The sequence below is a fragment of the Staurois parvus genome, unplaced genomic scaffold, assembly GCF_062004578.1.
Source record: "Staurois parvus isolate SC_StPar_1 unplaced genomic scaffold, SC_StPar_1.0 ptg000836l, whole genome shotgun sequence".
NCBI classification, from domain to species: domain Eukaryota; kingdom Metazoa; phylum Chordata; class Amphibia; order Anura; family Ranidae; genus Staurois; species Staurois parvus.
The window spans coordinates 895,362-919,980 of record NW_028318632.1 but is presented as its reverse complement, the minus strand read 5'-3'; the positions used below and the strand labels follow the sequence as shown (position 1 = coordinate 919,980).

The window sequence follows — 24,619 nt, the reverse complement described above, 5'->3', positions numbered from 1 at the left end:
TATGACTACCATAACAATTTTACCCATTGAATATGGGAGCCTACCTTCAGATAAAGCCTCATTAAATGTTTTAACCACTAGGGGACCGCTCGCAGTACATATACTGCTACAAGGCGGCCCCTGTGCGCAGGATTACATATATAAACGTGATCCTGCATTCCGGGTTAGGGGTCGCGCGCCCGACCTTACCCGTGGCACCGATCGCGGCCGAGGGTGTCAATCACCTAGTCCCAACCGGTGATTACGTACCGGAGCCCGGCGGGTGGCCGGCAATCACTGACAGAGAGGAAGGCTGCATTGTTTTCAATGGAGCTTTCCTCCCTGTCAGCTTTCAGCTCACTGTTCCGGGATCGCTGGACACCGCCTTCCGGGACAGTGTGTAACAGAGGTACACACCCCCGCCCCCTTGTGAAACACTCCCCTCACACAGTTAACCCTTTGTCTCCAAAAGTTAACCCCTTCCTCCCCAGTGCCATTATTACAGTGTCAGTGTTTTTTTTTTTTTTTTTGCACTGATCACTGTATTGGTGTCACTGGGGATGTCAGTGACCCCAAATCCGTTCCCCTTACAGTGTCAGAATGTCCGCCGCAGTCCAGCCATAAGTCGCTGATCGCCGCCATAAGTTGCTGATTGCCGCCATAAGTCGCGGATCGCCACTATTAGTATAAAAAAATTTAAAATCCAGTATCTATACTGCCATTTTTAAACGCTATAACTTTCACATAAACCAATTAATTTACACTTTTATAGGGATTTTTTTAAGTAAAGACATTTATTATTTATTTATTTCAGGTACTTATATAGCGCTGTCAATTTATGCAGCAATATATATATATATATATATATATATATATATATATATATATATACACAAACATATATATTGTACATTCACATCAGTCCGTAACCCTCAAGGGGTGTACAATGTAAGTCCCTATCTCACATCCATACATACACATACTAGGGCCAATTTAGACAGGATCCAATTAACTTACCAGCATGTCTTTGGAGCACCCGGAGGAAACCCACGTAAGCACAGGGAGAACATGCAAACTCCATGCAGGAGGCGCCATGGTCGGGAACCGAACCCATGACCCATTTACTGCAAGGCAGACGTACTAACCACTAAGCCACTGTGCCGCCCAGACATGGAGCAGAATACATTTTGGCTGAAATTTATGATGAAATTTGATTTTAAAATTTTTTTACTGGACATGTTTTATAGCAAAAAGTCCAAAATACAGTTTTTTTTTTTTTTTTTTCTCAAAATTGTCGGTCTTTTTTTTTTTTTTTTTTTTTTGTTATAGCGCAAAAAAATAACCGCACAGGCGATCAAATACCACCAAAAGAAAGCCCAATTCGTGGGGAAAAAAGGATGTAAATTTAATTTTGGTGCAGCATTGCATGACCGCACAATTGTCAGTTAAAGTGACGCAGCGCCATAACACAATCCGCTTATGTAACCGCTTCCTGACCGCCCTATAGCAGAAATACTGCTACAGGGCAGCACAGGTGCGCAAAATCACATATATATATATATATATATATATATATATATATATATATACGTGATTCGCGCTCCCGCCCCTCCCAGATGGCGTCAGATTGCCCATCACTACAACAGTCATCACATTTAACCCCTTGTTGCCAGGAACACGCTCATACACAATAAACCTCCATTGCTAGTATAGTGTCTGAACGGATCAATATGTTTGATCTGATCAGCACTATACCAGCGTTCACAGTATAGCATCCCCACAAACGCAGCGTTAGCGGGATCAGCCCCGGCACCTGCCAGCACCTGCATTTAGCCCCTACTCTTAACCTCCCCCCCTTCTCCCCCACCAAGTGCAGTGCCAGTAGGTCACTGTCACTTGATCCATTGCACACAAAACCGCAGTGTTCGCAGAATCAGGCCTGATGATCTCTGCTAGCACTTGCCGGTAAATTTGTTTTGTTGCTGTATCATCTCCTGTTATATTGTAAAGCGCTGAGCAAACTGTTGGCACTGTATAAATCCTGTATAATAATAATACCAGCACTGCAGTATGACTTGGTGACGTGGCGAGTCCCATAAGTGCAGTAAAAGCTGGTGCGGTGGCGAACACAAGTATTGTCCTGCAACCACCAAGAATTCGCACACAGGCCGTAGAGGCCCTAGTATCCTTCCGGATGTGCTTGCAAATCCCGATTGGCAGCCCACAAATTCTGCAGCACCCGTGCTTCCCCCATTCTCTGCCCAACCCGGAATTCAGGTGGAAATAGCAAATTTAACTCCTCCCCTTGATTTTTTTGGAGCTGTTTTTCACGGAAGATCTGTATGCATTGATTGTGGATCAAAGCATTTTATTTGCACAACAATGTATCGCCACCAACCAAAATTCAAACCTTGCCAGGCCATTCGCATGGAAACCCATTACGGTTTTCAAATTTATATTTTTTTGGGGCCTAACCCTCAACATGGGCATTACTAAAAAAAATTAATTGCAGTTGTATTGGTCTACAGACCTGATTCATCATATGCCCGTGTTCTCTGCTGCCATGGCCAGAGCTCTGATGGAGAAGGAATGCCCTTCGAAATGCGTCAGCTGTACTGAGTGTCTACCCCCTTGATGGGATTCGCGCTGGCTCCTTATCTTTCAAGTCCCTCTGAGGACTTACATGCCTGATTTTATTTGCTGTTTGTGAGTATCATTTTGTAATTAATACATTTTGGTTACTGAGGTAATGCGCAAGGTTGGTGCGCTTCTCGTTTTTGTTTCGCTTTGCAATATTGGTCGGGCTTCCCCAGCCTTGTTTGGAGCTGCACAACTCTATATGCACTGGTGGTCGATTTTTCCAGTTCTGGTTCCATCCATCCGCCACCCGCCTGGGTCCTAGAGCGCAGGAGAAGTCGTGTCTGGTTATAGATATGAGAGTATAATGTATTTTATGCATTTCAACAACAGTACACTTTGTCGTCCCCGAGGTGACCCTGCATTTGACCTGCTCCACAAAATTCAGCCCCTCGTAAATCACCTTAACCAAAATTTGCAGATGTCTGTACTCCCCAGGAAAAAATCTGCGTTGATGAGTCCTCATTCGTTTTTCTGGCCACCTTGCGTTCAAACAATTTCTCCCCAGCAAGCGTGGCAGATATGTGGTCAAGATGTAGAAGACCTGTGAGAGGGCAACAGGCTATACATAGAAGTTTCGGATTTACGAGGGAAAAGATAGTCATGCGGAGCCCACCGGATGCCCTGACTACATGGGAAGTAGTGGCAAGATAGTTTGGGACTTGGTGTCATCCTTTTTCCATACGGGGTACAACTTATATGTGGACAACTTTTATTCAAGCATGCCACTATTTAGACATTTTTACAATCTTGGAACTGGCGCATGTGGCAAAGTGTGACCTAATGTGTGCCCACCATTAGAAGTGGGTGGATGCAGGGTGGTATATTTTAATGGTGGGCATACCACACCTTTTTTTTTTTTTCCCCAGAGATTTCTTCTCTTTTTTTCATTCAGTCCACAGGCTACATAAAAAAAAAAAACATAGCATATATACCCAACAAGGACTAGTGACGTACTAGTACATCACTGGACTTTGAATGGTTATACCAGAATGATGCCTACAGTTGCAGGCATCACACTGGTATCATTTTTTTCAGCTGGCGATCAGCTTTCATGTAAAAGAAATCCTAGTGGCTAATTAGCTGCAGGATTGCTTTTACAAGCAGCGGGAGACAATGCCCCCCCCCTCCCCCGCTGCCTTCCACGGCCTTCTCAGACAGTCTTGTGCCATTGTGGGAACCTGAGAATGCAGCTGGTGTTTCCGCCAGCTGACCATAGAGCTGATTGGAGACCAGAATGGTGGCAATCATCTCTATCCACTTGAGCTCCAGAGGATTTACCCCCTTAATGACCAGGCCTCTTTTTGCTACTCGGTGCTGCACTAATTCAACTGATAATTGCGCGGTCATGCAATGCTGCACCCAAATGAAATTTACGTCCTTTTTTTCACACAAATAGAGCTTTCTGTCGGTGTAATTTGATCACCTTTGCGCTTTTTATTTTTCACGCCATAAACAAAAAAAGGCCAAAAAGTTTGAAGAAAAACAATATTTTTTACTTTCAGCTATAAAAAATATATAGTAAATTCAAAGTTGGTTATAAATTTAGGCCAAAATGTATTCTGCTACATGTTTTTGGTAAAAAAAAATCCCAATAAGTGTATATTAATTGCTTTGTGTAGAAGTTATAGCGTCTACAAACTATGGTATAAATACTGCAATTTACGCCATTTTTCTGCTATACAGCGCTGCGCTAGTTTAATGGACAATTGCGCGGTCATGCAATACGGTACATAAATGAAATTTACATTCTTTTTTTTTCCCCCACAAATTGAGCTTTCTTTTGGTGGTATTTGATCGCCTGTGCGGTTTTTATTTTTTGCGCTATAAAAAAAAAAGACTGACAATTTTGAGGAAAAAAATGATATTTTGGACTTTTTGCTATAAAACATGTCCAGTAAAAAAAAATGCAAAAATCAAATTTAGTCATAAATTTCTTCCAAAATGCATTCTGCGACATGTCTTTGCTAAAAAAAAAAAAACCCAATACGTGTAAATTAATTGGTTTACGTGAAAGTTATAGCGTTTACAAAAGGCAGGAAAGATACTGGGATTTTTTATTTTTTTTATACTAATAATGGTGGCGATCAGCGACCTATGGTGGGACTGCGGGACTGCGGCGGACATTTTGACACTGGGGGGGAACTGACTTGGGGTCACTGACATCCCCAGTGACACCAATACAGTGATCAGTGAAAAAAAACCCCACGGACACTGTACTAATGTCACTGGGGAGGAAGGGGTTAACATATTTAGTGTTTACTGTGTGAGGGGAGTGTTTTACTAGGGGGCGAGGGTGTGTACTGGAAGGGGGGAGGGAGGGGGGAGCTGATCGAGAGAGAGAAACTCTTCTCTCCCTCTTCAGCTTGTCGGGGAACTGTTACAGAGCAGGGCTGTGTGTAAAGAATGCAGCCCTGCTCTGTGTCAGCGATCACCGCTCATCAAGGGAAAACGGCCAGTAATAACCGGCCGTGACACGGCGGCGGAGACCCGCTGCTGACACCCGCGGGACAGGCGGGGCGGGCGCGCGCCTCACGTGCGCCCCCTACCTGTTTTGCAGAACCAGGTTTTTGCCTACGAACGTGGTTTTGCCTACGAGTGCCGCCCTGCTACCGTTTATATGCGGTGGCTGGGCGGCAAGTGGCTATAGCCTAAGAAATCAGAAGCTACGAGCATTTCATCACTTCAGTTTCGCAAGATATAAACAGTGCCATTTGTAAATTGGGAAAGCATCTGATCACACCGATCTTGGTTTGATTAGATAATGTAAGGGCAGAGGAGATATCTAGAGTCTAATACACCCCAGATTTCTCAAAAAAGAATATATGACAATGCCCATTGAAGTTATAGGGGATATTTGCATTCCCTGTGATAGCATTGAAAGTGCTAAAAAAAAAAAAAAAAAAAAAATGGAACAGTGTAAAAATAATTTAAAAAAAATCAAAATAACTTCGAGAAAGAAAAAAAGTACTCTCACCCCCCCCGCGCACGCTCACCTGCGTTTGTGACCTTGACCCTGTGCTAGTATGGAAACAGCAGTTGCACCATGCATGTGAGGTTTCACCATGTATGTCAGATCAAAGGCAGTAATTCTAACACTAGACCTCCTCTGTAAATCTAAAATGGCAGCTTGTAAAGGCTTTTAAAACGTTGCTCATGGATATTGAAAACGTATGCAGTTTGTCGCCATTGCACGGGGCATGCACAGTTTTAAAGCATGTCATGTTTGGTATCTATTTACTCAGCATACAATCATATTTTATGTTTTACCAAATAATTGGCCAATATATTGTGTTTTTGTGCATTAAAAGTAAAAAAAAAGTGTATTTTTAAAACAATTTCTTTTAAAAAATCGCTGTGCGAGTACTATGTGACATAAAAAATTGCAGCACCCACCATTTTATTCACTAAGGTGTTTGCTTTAAAAATATATATAATGTTTGGGGTTGAATTTAATTTCCTAGCAAAAAATACTGATTTTTTTTTTTCACGTGAACAAAAAGTGTCAGAAAAGGCTTGGTCTTCAGGTGGTTAGAAGAGTGAATGATGTGTGGCATAAACTTCTAATGCTGGGCATAGAATGCCCCCACCCCCCAAAACGACCCCTTTTTAGAAAGTAGACACCCAAAACTATTTGCTGAGAGGCATGTTGAATCAATAGAAGAATTTATTTTTTTTAACACAAGTTTTTTGAAAATGACAAAAAAAATTTTTTTTTTACACAAAATTGTCACTTGAATGATTTATTGCTCACACATGCCATGATTATATGTGGAATTACTCCCCAAAATACATTCTGCTATTTCTCCCAAGTATGGGAGTACCACATGTGAGAGACTTTTTGGCAGTCTAGCCAAGTACAGGATCCCAAAATCCAATAAGCACCTTCAGGCTTTTAAAGGGCTTTATTTCCTCATTACACTTCCTGACTACCTATCACAGTTTCGGAGGCCCTGAAATGCCAGGATAGCACCAAACCCACACAAATGACCACTCTTTGGAAAGTAGACAGCCCAAGGAATTTGATAAGAAGCATAGTGAGTATTTTGCAGATCTCGTTTGTTGCCACAAGTTTTTGGAAAATGAAAAAAAAAACAAACATTTTTTTCTTTTTTTTTTTATATTTCAAAACCTTGTGAGAAAAAATGCAAAATACTCACCATGCCTCTTTTTAAATTCCTTGGGGTGTCTACTTTCCAGAAAGGGGTCATTTGGGGGGGTTTGGTGCTATCCTGGTATTTAAGGACCTTCGAAACTGTGATAGGTAATGAGGAAGTGAAATGAGGAAGTTACGCAACTTCAGGCTTTCAAAGTGGTCATTGGATTTCAGACTCTTGTATGTGGCTAGGCTCCCAAAAAGTCTCACACATGTGGTATCCCCATACTCTGTAGAAGTAGCAGAATGTATTTTAGGGTGTAATTCCACATATGCCCATGGCATGTGCGAGGAATATATCATTTAAATGACAACTTTGTGTAAAAAAAAAAGTTTTTGTCATTTTCCAGAAACTTGTAGAAAAAAAATAAATCTTCCATGGACTCAATATGCCTCTCAGCAGATAGCTTAGGGTGTCTACTTTCTGAAAAGGGGTAATTGGGAGGTATTTGTACTGTCCTGGTATTTTAGCACCTTAAGAAATGTGATGAGCAGTCAGAAAGTAAAATCTGTGTAAATTTCATTATCTTTACCAGTTTGTAGATGCTATAACTTTCACAAAAAGCAATAAATATACACTTATTGGGATTTTTTTAACCAAAAACATGTAGCAAAATGCAATTTGGCCTAAATTTATGATGACTTTTTTTTTTATATATATTTTTTATGACAGAAATGAGAAAATATTTTTTTTTAATTTTTCTCAAAACTTTATTTGTTTATAACACCAAAAATGAAAAGTGCACAGGTGATCAAATACCACCAAAAAGAAAGCTCTATTTGTGTGAAAAAAAGGACATCAATTTCATTTATGTACCATATTGCATGACTGCGCAATTGTCAGTTAAACTAGTGCAGCGCTGTATAGCAAAAAATTGGTGTAAATTGCAGTATCTATACCAAAGTTTGTAGACGCTATAACTTTCACAAAAAGAAATCAATATACACTTACTGAGATTTTTATTACCAAAAACATGCAGCAGAATACATTTTGGTCTAAATTTATAACTAACTTTGAGTTTACTACCGTATTTTTCGCTCCATAAGATGCACTTTTTTCCCCCCAAAAAAGGGGGGAAAATGTCAGTGCGTCATATGGAGCGGCCGGTCCAGTATTTCCACCGCGGCCGTGTCAGAATACCGGGCCGGCCGCTCAGCTCTGGAGCGGGACCTTATGGAGATGACTGCTGACCTTTGGGGAGGTGGGGAGCGGGTACCTGAATTTGACAGGTACCCGCTCTTACTTCTTTGATCTTACCTGTTCCTCTATCCAGCGGCGCGCTGTCTTCCGGCTTCTGTAGTGTGGGCACTGGGCATGACAGCCGGGTGCCAAGTACGCATGCGCAAGAAGCGGTGCTTTTTGTGAATGGTAAGGCGGTACCTGGGACACATGACAGATCCCAGAAGCCGCCGGACCAATCACAAAGCGCAAGTGCTTCTCGCTCATGCACACTGGGCACCTGGCTGTCATGCGGAGCGCCATTACAGAAGCCGGGAAGACAGCGCGTGGCTGGATCGAGGAACAGGTAAGATCAAACAAAAACTCTGCGGAAGAGCGGGTACCTGTCAAATTCAGGTACCCGCTCCCCACCTCCCCAAAGGTCAGCAGTCATCTGTACTGTCCGCAGTCTCTGGTCATCCCTGTGCTGTCCGCAGTCTCTGGTCATCCCTGTGCTGTCCGCAGTCTCTGGTCATCCCTGTGCTGTCCGCAGTCTCTGGTCATCCCTGTGCTGTCCGCAGTCTCTGGTCATCCCTGTGCTGTCCGCAGTCTCTGGTCATCCCTGTGCTGTCCGCAGTCTCTGGTCATCCCTGTGCTGTCCGCAGTCTCTGGTCATCCCTGTGCTGTCCGCAGTCTCTGGTCATCCCTGTGCTGTCCGCAGTCTCTGGTCATCCCTGTGCTGTCCGCAGTCTCTGGTCATCCCTGTGCTGTCCGCAGTCTCTGGTCATCCCTGTGCTGTCTGCAGTCCATTAGTTCAGAATTTTTTTTTTCCTGTTTCCTGCCTCTAAAACCTAGGTGCGTCTTATGGTCAGGTGCGTCTTATGGAGCGAAAAATACGGTATATATTTTTTATAGGCGAAAGTAAAAAAATATTGTTTTTCTTCAAAAGTTTCAGTCTTTTTTTGTTTATAGCGCGAAAAATAAAAAGCAGACAGGCAATCAAATACCACCAAAAGAAAGCTCTATTTGTGTGAAAAAAAGGACGTCAATTTAGTTTGGGTACAGCATTGCATGACCGCTCAATTATCAGTTGAATTAGTGCAGCACCGAGTAGCAAAAAGAGGCCTGGTCTTTAAGGGGGGTAAATCTAGAGGGCAAGTGGTTAAGCAGAGCTGGAAGCGGTAGTGTACTATATTTTTTATAAATATCCATAGGAAGAACATCAACCCCAGAGGCTTTAGTGTTGGGGAAACTAACTACAGCAGCTTCCAATTCGTGTATAGTAAACGGAGCATCAAGAGCTTCTTGATCTACAAGTGACAGAGAAGGAGAATTGATATTCGCAATATAGGTATTCAGGTCAAGCAGTGCTTAATCAGCCTTAGAAGCATATAAATCTTATATATAAATCTTCATAAAACGACTGAAAGATAGACACTATTGAACCTACCTTAGTATTAGTCTCCCCCTCCTTATTCTTCAAAGCCGAGACATAAGTAGGGTTAGATTGAGAATGAACTATCAGAGCCAATAACCTTCCATACTATAATGTACAGCGCTGAGCAAACCTTTTAGCGCTATATAAATACTGTATAATAATAATTTGCTCATGTAGCTCAGTTTATATGCCACATAACGTGTATTTTATTGCAGAAGAGACAGTGCAAGTCTCTTCTGCGATAAATAGGCTGCCTGCTCACGAGTTTTAGGAAAATGCCTTCTATTCCACTGTAACCACTTGACAACCGGGCTATAGCCGCATGACCGTTACAGAGCGGTTGTCCAGTCTGGGAGGGTGTCATATGACGTCCTCCCAGAATGCGCCCCCAGCGACGTGCGCCTGGCGCTGTCGGTGATCTCTGTGTCTTGTGGACACAGCTGATCACATGACTAGGTAAAAGGCCAATCCCAGCGGCCTTACCACCTGATCAGCTGTGTCTAATGACACAGCAGATCACAAAATAAATACAGTTGCCAGTTATCAGCAGCACTTTCCTCATGCTGTCACAGCATGAGGAAAGTGCTGCCGATAACCGGCAAATGTCACAGGGTACATCTGTATTGATAATCAGGGCACTGGGTAGGGGGCGTGCTCCTGCCTTTCCACACCGCCATTCGCAGCCAGAGCTGTCAGTCACTGGGTCCCAGAAGGAAATTACTCGCCAGTGCCTGGTGATTTCCGAAGTTCTCAGATGGGGAGTTTTGTTTACCAACAGTCCTTCCTGTTGACTCGGAAACTCTGTTCTGGATGGCTGTGCACAGCACAGCCATCCAGAGCAGCGTGCTTACAGTGAAGCACACTGACGCGGCACCCTAGTAAAACACTCCCTGCACACAGTTAACCCTTAGATCGCCCCATCATGTTAACCCCTTCCTGCCCAGTGCCATTAGTACAGTGTAAGTGCTTTTTTTTTTTTTTTTTTGCACTGATCACTGTATTGGTGTCACTGGGGATGTCAGTGACACCAAGTCAGTTCCACTCAGAGTCAGAATGTCTGCCGCAGTCCCGCTACACATCGCCGATCGCCGCCATTACTAGTAAAAATTAATTAAAAAAAAAAAAATTTCAGTGTATATATACCTCCATTTGTAAATGCTATAACTTTTACGTAAACCAATTAATTTACATGTATTGGGATTTTTTTTGCAAAGACAATTGTGGGGATAAAAGGAAATACATTTCGTTTGGGTGCAGCGTTGCATGACTGCGCAATTGTCAGTTAAAGTAACGCAGCCCCATAACGTAAAAAATTGCATGGTCAGGAGGGCAAGTGGTTAATAAGGATTTTTTTTTTGTTTTTTAAATGACTGACAAGTTCACGTTTACACACTGAGATTTCCATGTTGGCTACCAGTGTTCGTATTGTTGTGAAGTCAATGTAATCCTGTCACTTATTCTTTTCAATCACTGGTGTAAAGGAAAATTGGGGAAGTTGCTTGTGCACTGCTGCTCAAATATTTGGCTTTCTTTTTATTATACTCCTAAAATGCTACATACTCTCTGTAGACCTTTTAGCTTTAAAGGATGCTCCCAGCTTTTGGTTTCATTGACTTTTAGATTCAATTAATCTTTGTATGTCTATTTTGGCATTTCCCAAGTTGTAAAGCATTATGGAAAATGTTAGTGTTTTATATAAAGAGTAATAGTAATACAGTTTGTCGGACTTCAAGCATCACAAGGTTTTTACTTTTTGGTGGGTGGTTGTACATCCTTCCGTTTATAGGGAACATGATATTTGCCCATACAAAAATTCTTTTAAATGCTCACCCATCTACTCCTCCATATCCAGAAGTACCTGGAAGTTCTGGGTGGCAAAGAGAACATGTGGCTTCCTCTAATATGACACATTTGTCCAATTGTCAGATACCAGCCCCATCAAAAGGACCCTAAGCCTTTTAGAGCTGTGATCAGAGTGACTTGGATCCTAAATCCAACAGCAGGAGATCGAGGATTAGGTATTTATAGGAAGTTAAAAGTTATAATGTCTGCAAACTATGGTATAGATACTCCAACTTGCGCCATTATTTGCTATACAGCACTGCACTAGTTTAAATGACAATTACGCGGTCATGCATTGCTATGCATAAATGAAATTTATGTCCTTTTTTCACCCAAATATATCTTTTTTTCAGAGGTATTTGATCACCTGTGCGCTTTTTTATTTTTCGCGCTATAAACAAAGAAAGACCGAAAATTTTGAAGAAAAACTATATTTTCTCATTTCTGTCAGAACTTGTGGCAACAAACGAGATCTGCATAATACTCGCCAGGTTTTTATCAAATTCCTTGGGGTGTCTACTTTCCAGGGGTTTGGTGCTATCCTGGCATTTCTGGGCCTCCGAAACTGTGATAGGTATTCAGGAAGTGTAATGAGGAAATAAAGCCCTTTTAAAAGCCTGAAGGTGCTTATTAGATTTTGGAGTCTTGTACTTGGCTAGACTGCCAAAAAGTCTCTCATATATGGTACCCCCATACTCGGGAGAAGTAGCAGAATGTATTTTGGGGAGTAATTCCACATATACCCATGGCATGTGTGAGCAATAAATCATTTAAATGACAATTGTGTGTAAAAAAAAAAAAAAAAATTTCATTTTCCAAAAACTTGTGGTAAAAAAATGTGTTCTTCTGTTGACTCAACATGCTTCTCAGCAAATAGTTTGGGGTGTCTACTTTCCAAATAGGAGTTGTTTTGGGGGGTGAGGGCATTTTATGCCCAGCATTTGAAGTTTATGCCACACATCACTCACTCTTCTAACCATCTGAAGACCAAGGCTTTTCTGACACTTTTTGGTGGGTGCTGCAATTTTTTATGTCACATAGTACTCGCACGACTTTCAAACACAAATTTAAAAAAAAATTACACTGTTTATACTTTTATTGCACAAAAACACAATATATTGGCCAATTAGTAAAGTATAATAGATATAAAGTATGCCGAGTAAATATATACCAAACATACCCGTGCAATGGCGACAAACTGCATACATTTAATATCCATAGGCAACACTTTAAAAGCCTTTTCAAGCTACCATTTTAGATTTACAGAGGAGGTCTAGTGCTAGAATTACTGCCCTTGAACTGTTGAGGGTGCTTTTTTATTTATTTTTTTTTACACTGTCCCTTTTTCTTGTCCTTTTTTTTTTTTTTGGATCACTTTTAATGCTATCAAAGGGAATGCAAATATCCCCTATAACTTCAATGGGCATTATCATGTATTTTATTTTTGAGAAATCTAGGGTCTATCCTGGATATCTCCTCTGCCCTTACATTATCTAATCTCACCAAGATCGGTGTGATCAGGTTCCCCCGATGACACGGGACTGCCTGAGAATGCTGCGGAAGGCAGCGGGGGCAGGGGGCATCTTCTCCTGCTGCTTGTAAAATCAATCCTGCAGCTAATTAGCCACTAGGATTGCTTTTACATGAAAGCTGATCGCCGGCTGAAAAAAAAACAATACCAGGATGCTGCTTGCAGCTGCAGGCATCATCCTGGTATAACCACTCAAAGTCCAGTGATGTACCAGTACGTCGCTGGTCCTTGTTGGGTGTATATGCTATCCTTCTTTTTTTTTTTTTTTTCCCTCATGCAGTCTGTGGGCTGAATAAAAAAAGCAGAAGAAATCTCTGCCAGTATGTGATATGCCCACCTTTAGAATATACCGCCCTGCATCCACCCACTTCTAATGGTGGCCTCACGTGAAATGTGGCAAAAAAAATTATAAAATATATATGCTGAGGCATAGGGGCCATCCTGTCAAGGATCCGGGTATGACCAGAGATGTGTGGACCAACACAGGGAAACGCAGACTTCAGGTATAGTATAAACAATACGATTTATTAAAGGCTAATCAATACATAAATGCAGTGCAAGGCTAAACATAAACACAGTGCAAACAAAACCAAACCTCCAACAGATAACAATATGTACAACACCAAACGTAGTTGGGCAGGCCGGGTCGGTAGCTAATGGGCAGACAAGGTACAAGGAGCAGGCAGTAGAGTGGTCAGGAGTAGCCAAGGTCGGTACAGGCAGAGTTCATGTGGAGTCAGGATCAAAGCAGAGAGTCAAGCAGGCAGGATACAGGATCAGGATACAGGGCACAAGGGAGCAATACACAAAGGTACTGATCATAGGCCTGGTCCTGCTTAAATATACCTCCTTCAATCAGCCTCAGGTGATTGCTTGATTGCAGGAGTGAGATTCTGGCTGCTGAGAGCACCCGCTGGCCAGCCTTGTACTGCAGCCCATAAGACAGGTGAGTCCCACCACCATTGGCGAGTCCATTCCTGACACATCCTCCCACTGGCCACCCCAGGCCTCCATGCTTCGGCATATATGCTCTTTTTTTTTAACTGCGGATGAAAAATCTCATCCAACAGCACAGCACACACCTACTTATGTACATTCTGAGAGCAAGACCCTGTTGCTGTCAGAATAAACAAGTCGGTGCTGCAGCTGAATGACATCCTCATTTCTCAAACAGGCTTTTTCCCTTTTTCTAAGACAGGTATTTACAAGCCGTTGGGGGAAGCCCCGGCCATTAGGTAGCACAGTGCCACATGCGCCAATTCCAAGATTGCACAAATGTCTAAATAGTGGTACCCTTGAATAAAAATTGGCCACGCATAAGTGGTACCCCATATGGAAAAAGGATGACTCCAAGTCCAAAACTATCTTGCCACTGCTCCCCATGTAGTCTGGGCATCGGGGGGAGCTCCATGTGACTATTTTTTCCCTCGTAAATCCAAAACTTATCTGTATTGCCTGTTTCCCTCTCACAGGTCTTCTACATCTTGACCCCATATCTGGGACGCTTGCTGGGGAGAATTTGTTTGAATGGCAGGCGGCCAAAAAAATTAATGAGGGACTCATCAATGCAGAGTTATGCTGGGGAGTATGGACATCTGCAAATTTTTGGTTAAGGTGATTTACGTGGTGCCGAATTTTGTGGAGCCGGTCAAATTCAGGGTCACCCCAAGGAGGACAGAGTGTGTTGTCATTGAAATGCATAAAAAACACTATACCCTTATATCTATGCCTGGCCATGGCAGCAGAGAACACAGGCATATGATGAATCGGGTCTGTGGACCAATACAACCACAATTCATTTTTTTTTTGTAGTAATGCCCATGTTGAGGGTTAGGCCCAAAAAAAGTTAAATTTGGAAAACGTAATGTTTTTCCATGCGAATGGTCTTGCAAGGTTTGAATTTGGGTTGGCGGCGATAAACTTTTGTACATATAAATTGCTTTGATCCACAATCAATGCATACAGATCTTGTGTGAAAAACAGCTCAAAAAAATCAAGGGGAGTATTTAAATATGCTGTTTGCACCTGAATTCCGGGTTGGGCAGGGAATGGAGGAAGTACAGGTGCTGGAGAATTTGTGGGCTACTAATCGGGATTTGCAAGCACATCCGAAATTATACTAGAGGCTCTACAGGCCTATGTGTGAATTCTTGTTGGCAGCGGGACACTACTTGTGCTCGCCACCGCACCAGCTTGTACTGCACTTATGGGACTCGCAACGTCACCAAGTGATACTGCAGTGCTGGTATGTGAAAGACAGGATGTACTAGGCCATTGGTGCTCACCAGTTCACCAAAAGGTAGAGCAGCACTAGTACAGGCACTCTGCTGCATATGAAAGTCATCATGTGATTGTAACATCTCAGCAACTTTGGAACGGGGTTGGTTATGCCTGATCTTAGAAAGGACCTCTTCTCTATTGTCTGAACTATCTGTGAGTGTGCCGCTGCTGTCTACAGGTTTGTATTCTGAGGCTGATTGTGTCAGTGAGTCTTTCCCTTCGCTCTTATCTGACATGCTCAGATTCCTGTAGGTCTCTTCACTAGAGAACCTTTCCATTGACATTTTGGCCACTAAATTTATAGGTACCTGGTGCGACTCACGGGAAAAAGAGCACATGACTGTCAGGGACTGCTTGAACCGCTAAAAAAAAATGAACCGGCAAGTGCTAACAGAGATCAGGCCTGATTCTGTGAACACTGCAGTTTTGAGTGCAATATTTCAAGTGACAGTGACCTACAGTCACTGCACTTGCTGGGGGAGAAAGGGGGGTAAACGTAGGGGCTAAACGCAGGTGCCAGGGTTGATCCTGCTAACGCTGCATTTTTGGGGACACTATACTAATATAAACGCTGGTGTACTGCTGATCTGATCAAAGATGTTGATCCGTTCAGACACTATACTAGCAATGGAGGTTTATTGTGTATGTGAGCATGTTCCTGGCAATCAAGGGGTTAAATGTGATTTCTGGTGTACTTATGGGCAGTCTGACACTATCTGGGAGGGGCACAAAACCGCGGGTGCACGAATCACGTATGTGTGTGTGTGTGGGTATGTATGTGTGTGTATGTGTATGTATGTATATACTGTATATATATGTGTGTGTGTGTGTGTGTGTGTGTATGTGTATGTGTGTATATATATATATATATATATATATATATATATATATATATATATATATATATACAGTGGGGATCAAAAGTTTGGGCACCCCAGCTAAAAATTTGTATTAATGTGCATAAAGAAGCCAAGGAAAGATGGAAAAATATCCAAAAGGCATCAAATTACAGATTAGACATTCTTATAATATGTCAACAAACTTAGATTTTATTTCCATCATTTACACTTTCAAAATAACAGAAAACAAAAAAATGGCGTCTGCAAAAGTTTGGGCACCCTGCAGAATTTATAGCATGCACTGCCCCCTTTGCCAAGCTGAGACCTGCCAGTGTCATGGATTGTTCTCAATCATCATCTGGGAAGACCAGGTGATGTCAATCTCAAAGGTTTTAAATACCCAGACTCATCTGACCTTGCCCCAACAATCAGCACCATGGGTTCTTCTAAGCAGTTGTCTAGAAAACTGAAACTGAAAATAGTTGACGCTCACAAAGCTGGAGAAGGCTATAAGAAGATAGCAAAGCGTTTTCAGATGTCAATATCCTCTGTTCGGAATGTAATTAAGAAATGGCAGTCATCAGGAACAGTGGAAGTTAAAGCAAGATCTGGAAGACCAAGAAAAATATCAGACAGAACAGCTCGCAGGATTGTGAGGAAAAACAATTCAAAACCCACGTTTGACTGCACGATCCCTCCAGAAAGATCTGGCAGACACTGGAGTTGTGGTACACTATTCCACTATAAAGAGATACTTGTACAAATATGGTCTTCATGGAAGAGTGGTCAGAAGAAAACCTCTTCTACGTCCTCACCACAAAAATCATCGTTTGAACTTTGCAAATGAACATATAGACCAGCCTGATGCATTTTGGAAACAAGTTCTGTGGATCGATGAGGTTAAAATTGAACTTTTGGGCCGGAATGAGCAAAGGTACGTTTGGAGAAGAAGGGGCACAGAATTTAATGAAAAGAACCTCTGTCCAACTGTTAAGCTTGGGGTTGGATCACTCATGCTTTGGGGTTGTGCTGCAGCCAGTGGCACAGGGAACATCTCACGAGTAGAAGGAAAAATGGATTCAATAAAATTTCAGCAAATTTTGGATGGTAACTTGATGCCATCTGTGAAAAAGCTGAAGTTAAAGAGAGGATGGCTTCTACAAATGGATAATGACCCTAAACACACCTCGAAATCCACGGGGGATTACATCAAGAGGCGTAAACTGAAGGTTTTGCCATGGCCTTCACAATCTCCTGACCTCAACATAATTGAAAATCTATGGCTAGACCTTAAAAGAGCAGTGCGTGACAGACAGCCCAGAAATCTCAAAGAACTGGAAGACTTTTGTAAGGAAGAATGGGCAAAGATACCTCAAACAAGAATTGAAAGACTCTTGGCTGGCTACAAAAAGCATTTACAAGCTGTGACACTTGCCAAAGGGGGCAGTACAAGATATTAACTCTGCAGGGTGCCCAAACTTTTGCATTTTTTTGTTTTCTGTTATTTTGAAAGTGTAAATGATGGAAATAAAATCTAACTTTTGTTGACATATTATAAGAATGTCTAATCTGCAATTTGATGCCTTTTGGAGATTTTTCCATCTTTCCTTGGCTGCTTTATGCACATTAATACAAATGTTTAGCTGGGGTACCCAAACTTTTGATCCTCACTGTGTGTGTGTGTGTGTGTGTGTGTGTGTGTGTGTGTGTGTATATATGTATATATGTATATGTGTGTATATATATATATATATATATATATATATATATATATATATACACATACATACACACACACAAACACAGTCAGGTCCATAAATATTGGGACATTGACACAATTCTAACATTTTTGGCTCTATACACCACCACAATGGATTTGAAATGAAACAAACAAGATGTGCTTTAACTGCAGACTGTCAGCTTTAATTTGAGGGTATTTACATCCAAATCAGGTGAACGGCGTAGGAATTACAACAGTTTCTGCATAACACAGTGTGCCTCCCACTTGTTAAGGGACCAAAAGTAATGGGACAATTGGCTTCTCAGCTGTTCCATGGCCAGGTGTGTGTTATTCCCTTATTATCCCAATTACAATGAGCAGATAAAAGGTCCAGAGTACATTTCAAGTGTGCTATTTGCATTTGGAATCTGTTGCTGTCAACTCTCAAGATGAGATCCAAAGAGCTGTCACTATCAGTGAAGCAAGCCATCATTAGGCTGAAAAAACAAAATAAACCCATAAGAGAGATAGCAAAAACATTAGGCATGGCCAAAACAACTGTTTGGAACATTCTTAAAAAGAAGGAACACACTGGTGAGCTCAGCAACACCAAAAGACCCGGAAGACCACGGAAAACAACTGTGGTGGATGACAGAAGAATTCTTTCCCTGGTGAAGAAAATACCCTTCACAACAGTTGGCCAGATCAAGAACACTCTCCAGGAGGTAGGTGTATGTGTGTCAAAGTCAACAATCAAGAGAAGACTTCACCAGAGTGAATACAGAGGGTTCACCACAAGATGTAAACCATTGGTGAGCCTCAAAAACAGGAAGGCCAGATTAGAGTTTGCCACACGACATCTAAAAAAGCCTTCACAGTTCTGGAACAACATCCTATGGACAGATGAGACCAAGATCAACTTGTACCAGAGTGATGGGAAGAGAAGAGTATGGAGAAGGAAAGGAACTGCTCATGATCCTAAGCATGCCACCTCATCAGTGAAGCATGGTGGTGGTAGTGTCATGGCGTGGGCATGTATGGCTGGCAATGGAACTGGTTCTCTTGTATTTATTGATGATGTGACTGCTGACAAAAGCAGCAGGATGAATTCTGAAGTGTTTCGGGCAATATTATCTGCTCATATTCAGCCAAATGCTTCAGAACTCATTGGACGCCGCTGCACAGTGCAGATGGACAATGACCCAAAGCATACTGCAAAAGCAACCAAAGAGTTTTTTAAGGGAAAGAAGTGGAGTTATGCAATGGCCAAGTCAATCACCTGACCTGAATCCGATTGAGCATGCATTTCACTTGTTGAAGACAAAACTGAAGGGAAAATGCCCCAAGAACAAGCAGGAACTGAAGACAGTTGCAGTAGAGGCCTGGCAGAGCATCACCAGGGATGAAACCCAGCGTCTGGTGATGTCTGTGCGTTCCAGACTTCAGGCTGTAATTGACTGCAAAGGATTTGCAACCAAGTATTAAAAAGTGAAAGTTTGATTTATGATTATTATTCTGTCCCATTACTTTTGGTCCCTTAACAAGTGGGAGGCACATATGCAAACTGTTGTAATTCCAACACAGTTCACCTGATTTGGATGTAAATACCCTCAAATTAAAGCTGACAGACTGCAGTTAAAGCACATCTTGTTCAATTCATTTCAAATCCATTGTGGTGGTGTATAGAGCCAAAAATGTTAGAATTGTGTTGATGTCCCAATATTTATGGACCTGACTGTGAGATATATATATATATGATTTTGCGTACCCGTGCCACCTTGTAGCAGTATTTCTACTATAGGGTGGTATGGAACCGGTTAAACATGTCCAGTAAAAAAACTTTAAAAAATCAAATTTCATCATAAATTTAGGACAAAATGTATTCTGCGACATGTCTTTGCTAAAAAAAAAAAAAATCCCAATACTTGTTAATTAATTGTTTTACATGAAAGTTATAGCGTTTACAAATGGCGGTATAGATAATGGAATTTTTTTTTAAACTAATAATGGCTGCAATCAGCGACTTATAGCAGGACTGTGGCGTGCATTCTGACACTGGGGGGAACTGATTTGGTGTCACTGACATCACCAGTGACAACAACACAGTGATCAGTGCTAAAAAAAAAAGCACTGACAGTGTACTAATGGCACTGGGCAAGAAGGGGTTAACAGGGGCAATCAAAGGGTTGACAAGGGCAACACTGCCTACAAAAAGTGGTTAATTGAAAATCCAAGCAGAGTAATATAACTACATTCAATCGCTACAAAAATATTTTATTTGATCCCATGGATCATAAAGAGGTTGGACATGGACACGGTGAACAAATCATGATAAAATTACAAAATTAAAAGCATTCAGCGTCTTCAATTCTGGATAATTATCGGCAAGCAGGAATCCACATAAGGCAGTGAAGTTTCCTAGCTACGCGATCATAGATTTCCATATGTTTCCACATTGTATCTGGATAGGGAGAACATTCTTCAAAGATTTTCTTTGGTAAACACCACAATAAGCGGAATGACTTCCTATAATGGAAACCAAAGAAGGATCATAGTAGTGGAAACATAAAAAGAATAATGTATGCACAAGTCATGTACTAGAACAAGGCAGCCAAACAAAATGGTAAGCCAATAGTTCCATTACCTTCTCATGAGCTTGACCATCATGAAAAAATGATGAATGCAAGGCCTTCCTGGGTGACCACCCCAAGTGGAAATGAACCCACAATAGCAAGTGATTCTGAGAATGTATAAACATAAATCGTAAATATCAGACAAAATACCTGAATAGAATAAATATAAGGGTAAAAAATATATATTACCATAAGTATGATCAAGGAGACTTCACCTCACTTGAAATGAGATCAGGTCTTTGTGTTTCCAATAATGTATGTGGGGGTGGAGAGCCAGGTGGTCTTTGTATATAAAATCCAAGCTGATTGTAACAGGCAAAATATACCTGAATGTATATACCCAGTTTAGGGTTTCCAAAAATTACTCTTACTGAGAAATGATGCGGTTCCTTATAGATATATGAGACTACTATCACATACCACAGCACGTGTAGCATAATGTAAACATATTTCTCCGATAGGAGTTCAAAAATTCCCCAAAAACAGGGCTAATGGGCACATGGTTCCCAATATGTGGAGTATGCTCCCCGTATATAAATAGCAATAGAGGCTATCTAAGCCAAACAAGCTAATAACTTGCCACCGGTGGAAGTGAGCTGTTGCTCTAAGTCGCCATGTGCGGGCTGCTTAGGATGATAGCCTCATCGTGATCTTTAATGCCTCGTGCCTTTCCAATATGGAGCTGAAGCAAACTGCTTCTTCCCTCCTCGTGGGCACCGCACCCTATGAAGACGCCGAGCGTAATGATGTCATCACGTTGACGCGTTTCGTCCGCCACTCACCGCAGACTTCGTCAGAACTGGGAGGCGACTTCTCTTCTATTGCCTTATATAGTGCCCTAGTTGCATACAAATTTGTTTATGTCGCCCTCTTGTGTTGAAAAACTATCACTACATTAAAATCCAAAATCCCATAGAAAAACATACTAAATGGTGACATTACAAGAAAAGCCTTATTCAAAAGAAGAAATCATCTTAGAAAAGAGGAATATGATTCTTTAGACTCAGATGGCAGTGTGGGCATAGCCTCACCAAAGAAGTTTTTATTTAATTCAAGAAAACCTTAAAATTAAGTTCTCTATTTAGTCTATGTGGGACTAACGTACCAAGAGTATATATCCAAAATTTTTCTTTTTGGAGGAGAACTTTATCAAAGTCGCCCCGTCTAGCTGAAATATTTAACAGGAAAATTCCCTTAACTTTCAGACCATCAATCCTTCCCCCCATGTACCTCCTTAAAATGTTGGGCTAGGGGGTTTTCCTTCTCTTTCGTTCCTATTCCTATTCTCATTTTTAATATCTCTCAGATGTTCACCAATCCTAGTTCTAAGGGTTCTTTTAGTTTTCCCTATATATATTTTTTTACATGGACATTCTATCATATAGATTGCTTTATTACTGGAACAGTTAATAAAGTTTCTTATTTGAAATACCTGGGATTCATCTGTGTTAAAAAACTGATTGGTCTTATGTACATATGGACAAATTTGGCAATGGCCACACGGAAACATGCCAGTTATGCGAGTTTGCCTAGTTAACCAGTTTGTTTGGGGGACTCTTTGAAATTCTGACTGTACTAGAATATCATTCAAATTCTCTTTTTGCTACCATATGTGGACTTTCACCTACAATTTGTGCTATTCCTGGGTTTTGAGTTAATAAATGCCAATGTGAATCCAGAGCCCTCTTAACTTCCTTCCATTGTTGTCCAAATTTAGTTATAAACCTTACTGGTTAATTTGAAGATTCCTTCCCAGGTTTGGATTTTGATTTATTAGTTAATTCATCTCTTGTTTTATAAGAGGCTCTTTGTTTGGCTCTTCTCAGAGTTCTATGTGAATACCTCCTTTCCCTAAACCTTTTATAAAGCTGAATAGATTCAGCTCTATATTGGGCGTCATCAGAACAATTCCTTTTAATTCTCTGAAATTGGGCAATGGGTATACCCTGTTTTAAACTTTCCGGATGGTAGCTGGTAGCATGTAAAAGTGTATTTGCTGCTGTTTCTTTTCTAAATGTTTTAGTGATTAATCTATTCCCATGTATTGAGATTGAAAGATCCAGGAATGAGATTACTTCACTGTCTGCAGTATATGTTAGTCTAATATTCCTATCATTATCATTTAGAAATCCAAGAAAGCTTTTCAGTTGATCCATATCCCCATCCCATACCATCAGGACGTCATCAATGTATCAGCCATTTCACCACATGTTGATTAAAGGGAATAGATGGATATACTAAATCTTCTTCCCATAGGCCCAGATGAAGACATGCATAGGCCGGAGCCCAGGGTGCTACCATGGAAGTATCACATATTTGTTGATAAAAGGCCCCCAGGAATTGAAAACAATTATGGGTCAGCATAAATTCCAAGAGGTCCAAGATGAATTCATTCTGAGCCTCCATTTCTGGGAAATGTATCTCCAGAAAAAATGCTATAGCTCTCAAGCCCCAAACATGTGGGATAGAGGTATATAGCGATTCAACATCTATACCCACTAAAAGTGCTCCCTCTGGTACCTTTTAAAATTTCCAAATTTTGCCAATACATCTCCGGTATCTCTTACATTACATAAGATCTAAGTTCAATGACCAGATCTTTAATAAGGTCATCGACAAATTTACCGACTGTCTCAAGTGGGCCTTTTATAGCTGATACTATTGGACGTCCCGGTGGTTGGGTGGGGTTCTTGTGTATTTTTCGGATAACATAGAACGTAGGGATATTGCAAGTATCTACTGTCAGCATATCACATTCTTGTTTTGTTAAGATTACTTCAAATGCCCATTTAACCTTCCTATTTAAAGCTTCAACTAATTGGGGAAGGGGTTCATATAAAGTTTACAGTATGTATTAGAATCCCTCAGTTGTCTCAAAATTTCCTTCTCATAGTCATCACTCTGTAGTAATACTACATTTCCCTCTTTATCGCTCTTCTTTATCACAATATCTTTTGCATTTTTGCAATTAGGGCACTATATAAGGCAATGGAAGAGAAGTCCCCTCCCAGTTCTGACGAAGTCTGCGGTGATTGGTGGACGAAATGCGTCAACGTGATGACATCATTACGCTCGGCGTCTTCATAGGGTGCGGTGCCCACGAGGAGGGAAGAAGCAGTTTGCTTCAGCTCCATATTGGAAAGGCACGAGGCATTAAAGATCACGATGAGGCTATCATCCTAAGCAGCCCGCACATGGCGACTTAGAGCAACAGCTCACTTCCACCGGTGGCAAGTTATTAGCTTGTTTGGCTTAGATAGCCTCTATTGCTATTTATATACGGGGAGCATACTCCACATATTGGGAACCATGTGCCCATTAGCCCTGTTTTTGGGGAATTTTTGAACTCCTATCGGAGGAATATATTTACATTATGCTACACGTGCTGTGGTATGTGATAGTAGTCTCATATATCTATAAGGAACCGCATCATTTCTCAGTAAGAGTAATTTTTGGAAACCCTAAACTGGGTATATACATTCAGGTATATTTTGCCTGTTACAATCAGCTTGGATTTTATATACAAAGACCACCTGGCTCTCCACCCCCACATACATTATTGGAAACACAAAGACCTGATCTCATTTCAAGTGAGGTGAAGTCTCCTTGATCATACTTATGGTAATATATATTTTTTACCCTTATATTTATTCTATTCAGGTATTTTGTCTGATATTTACGATTTATGTTTATACATTCTCAGAATCATTTGCTATTGTGGATTAATTTCCACTTGGGGTGGTCACCCAGGAAGGCCTTGCATTCATCATTTTTTCATGATGGTCAAGCTCATGAGAAGGTAATGGAACTATTGGCTTACCATTTTGTTTGGCTGCCTTGTTCTAGTACATGACTTGTGCATACATTTTTCTTTTTATGTTCCCACTACTATGATCCTTCTTTGGTTTCCATTATAGGAAGTCATTCTGCTTATTGTGGTGTTTACCAAAGAATATCTTTGAAGAATGTTCTCCCTATCCAGATACAATGTGGAAACATATGGAAATCTATGATCGCGTAGCTAGGAAACATCATTGCCTTATGTGGATCCCTGCTTGCCGATAATTATCCAGATTTGAAGGCGCTGAATGCTTTTAATTTTGTAATTTTATCATGATTTGTTCACCGTGTCCATGTCCAACCTCTTTATGATCCATGGGATCAAATAAAATATTTTTGTAGCGATTGAATGTAGTTATATTACTCCGCTTGGATTTTCAATTAACCACTTTTTGTAGGCAGTGTTGCCCTTGTCATACTGCCATATTTTCTATTATGTACTTTGGGTTTATAAATCCACATTTATACTATAAGTGAGACGGAGATATTACTTTGACACGGATATACGTGTCATATTAGGTGGCTCTTTTCTTTTTGTTTGGCAATCAAAGGGTTAACTGTGTGA

The 24,619-nt window shown here is 41.1% G+C and overlaps 1 long non-coding RNA gene across 1 annotated transcript; it reads left to right on the top strand.

The window, feature by feature from the left end:
- The first annotated feature begins 23,191 nt into the window (after positions 1–23,191).
- On the top strand, positions 23,192–24,404 carry LOC149443729 (uncharacterized). Its single transcript, XR_016306629.1, has 3 exons — positions 23,192–23,835; positions 23,918–24,013; positions 24,132–24,404. It is a non-coding gene; the product is annotated as an uncharacterized LOC149443729 (long non-coding RNA).
- Positions 24,405–24,619: the final 215 nt, after the last annotated feature.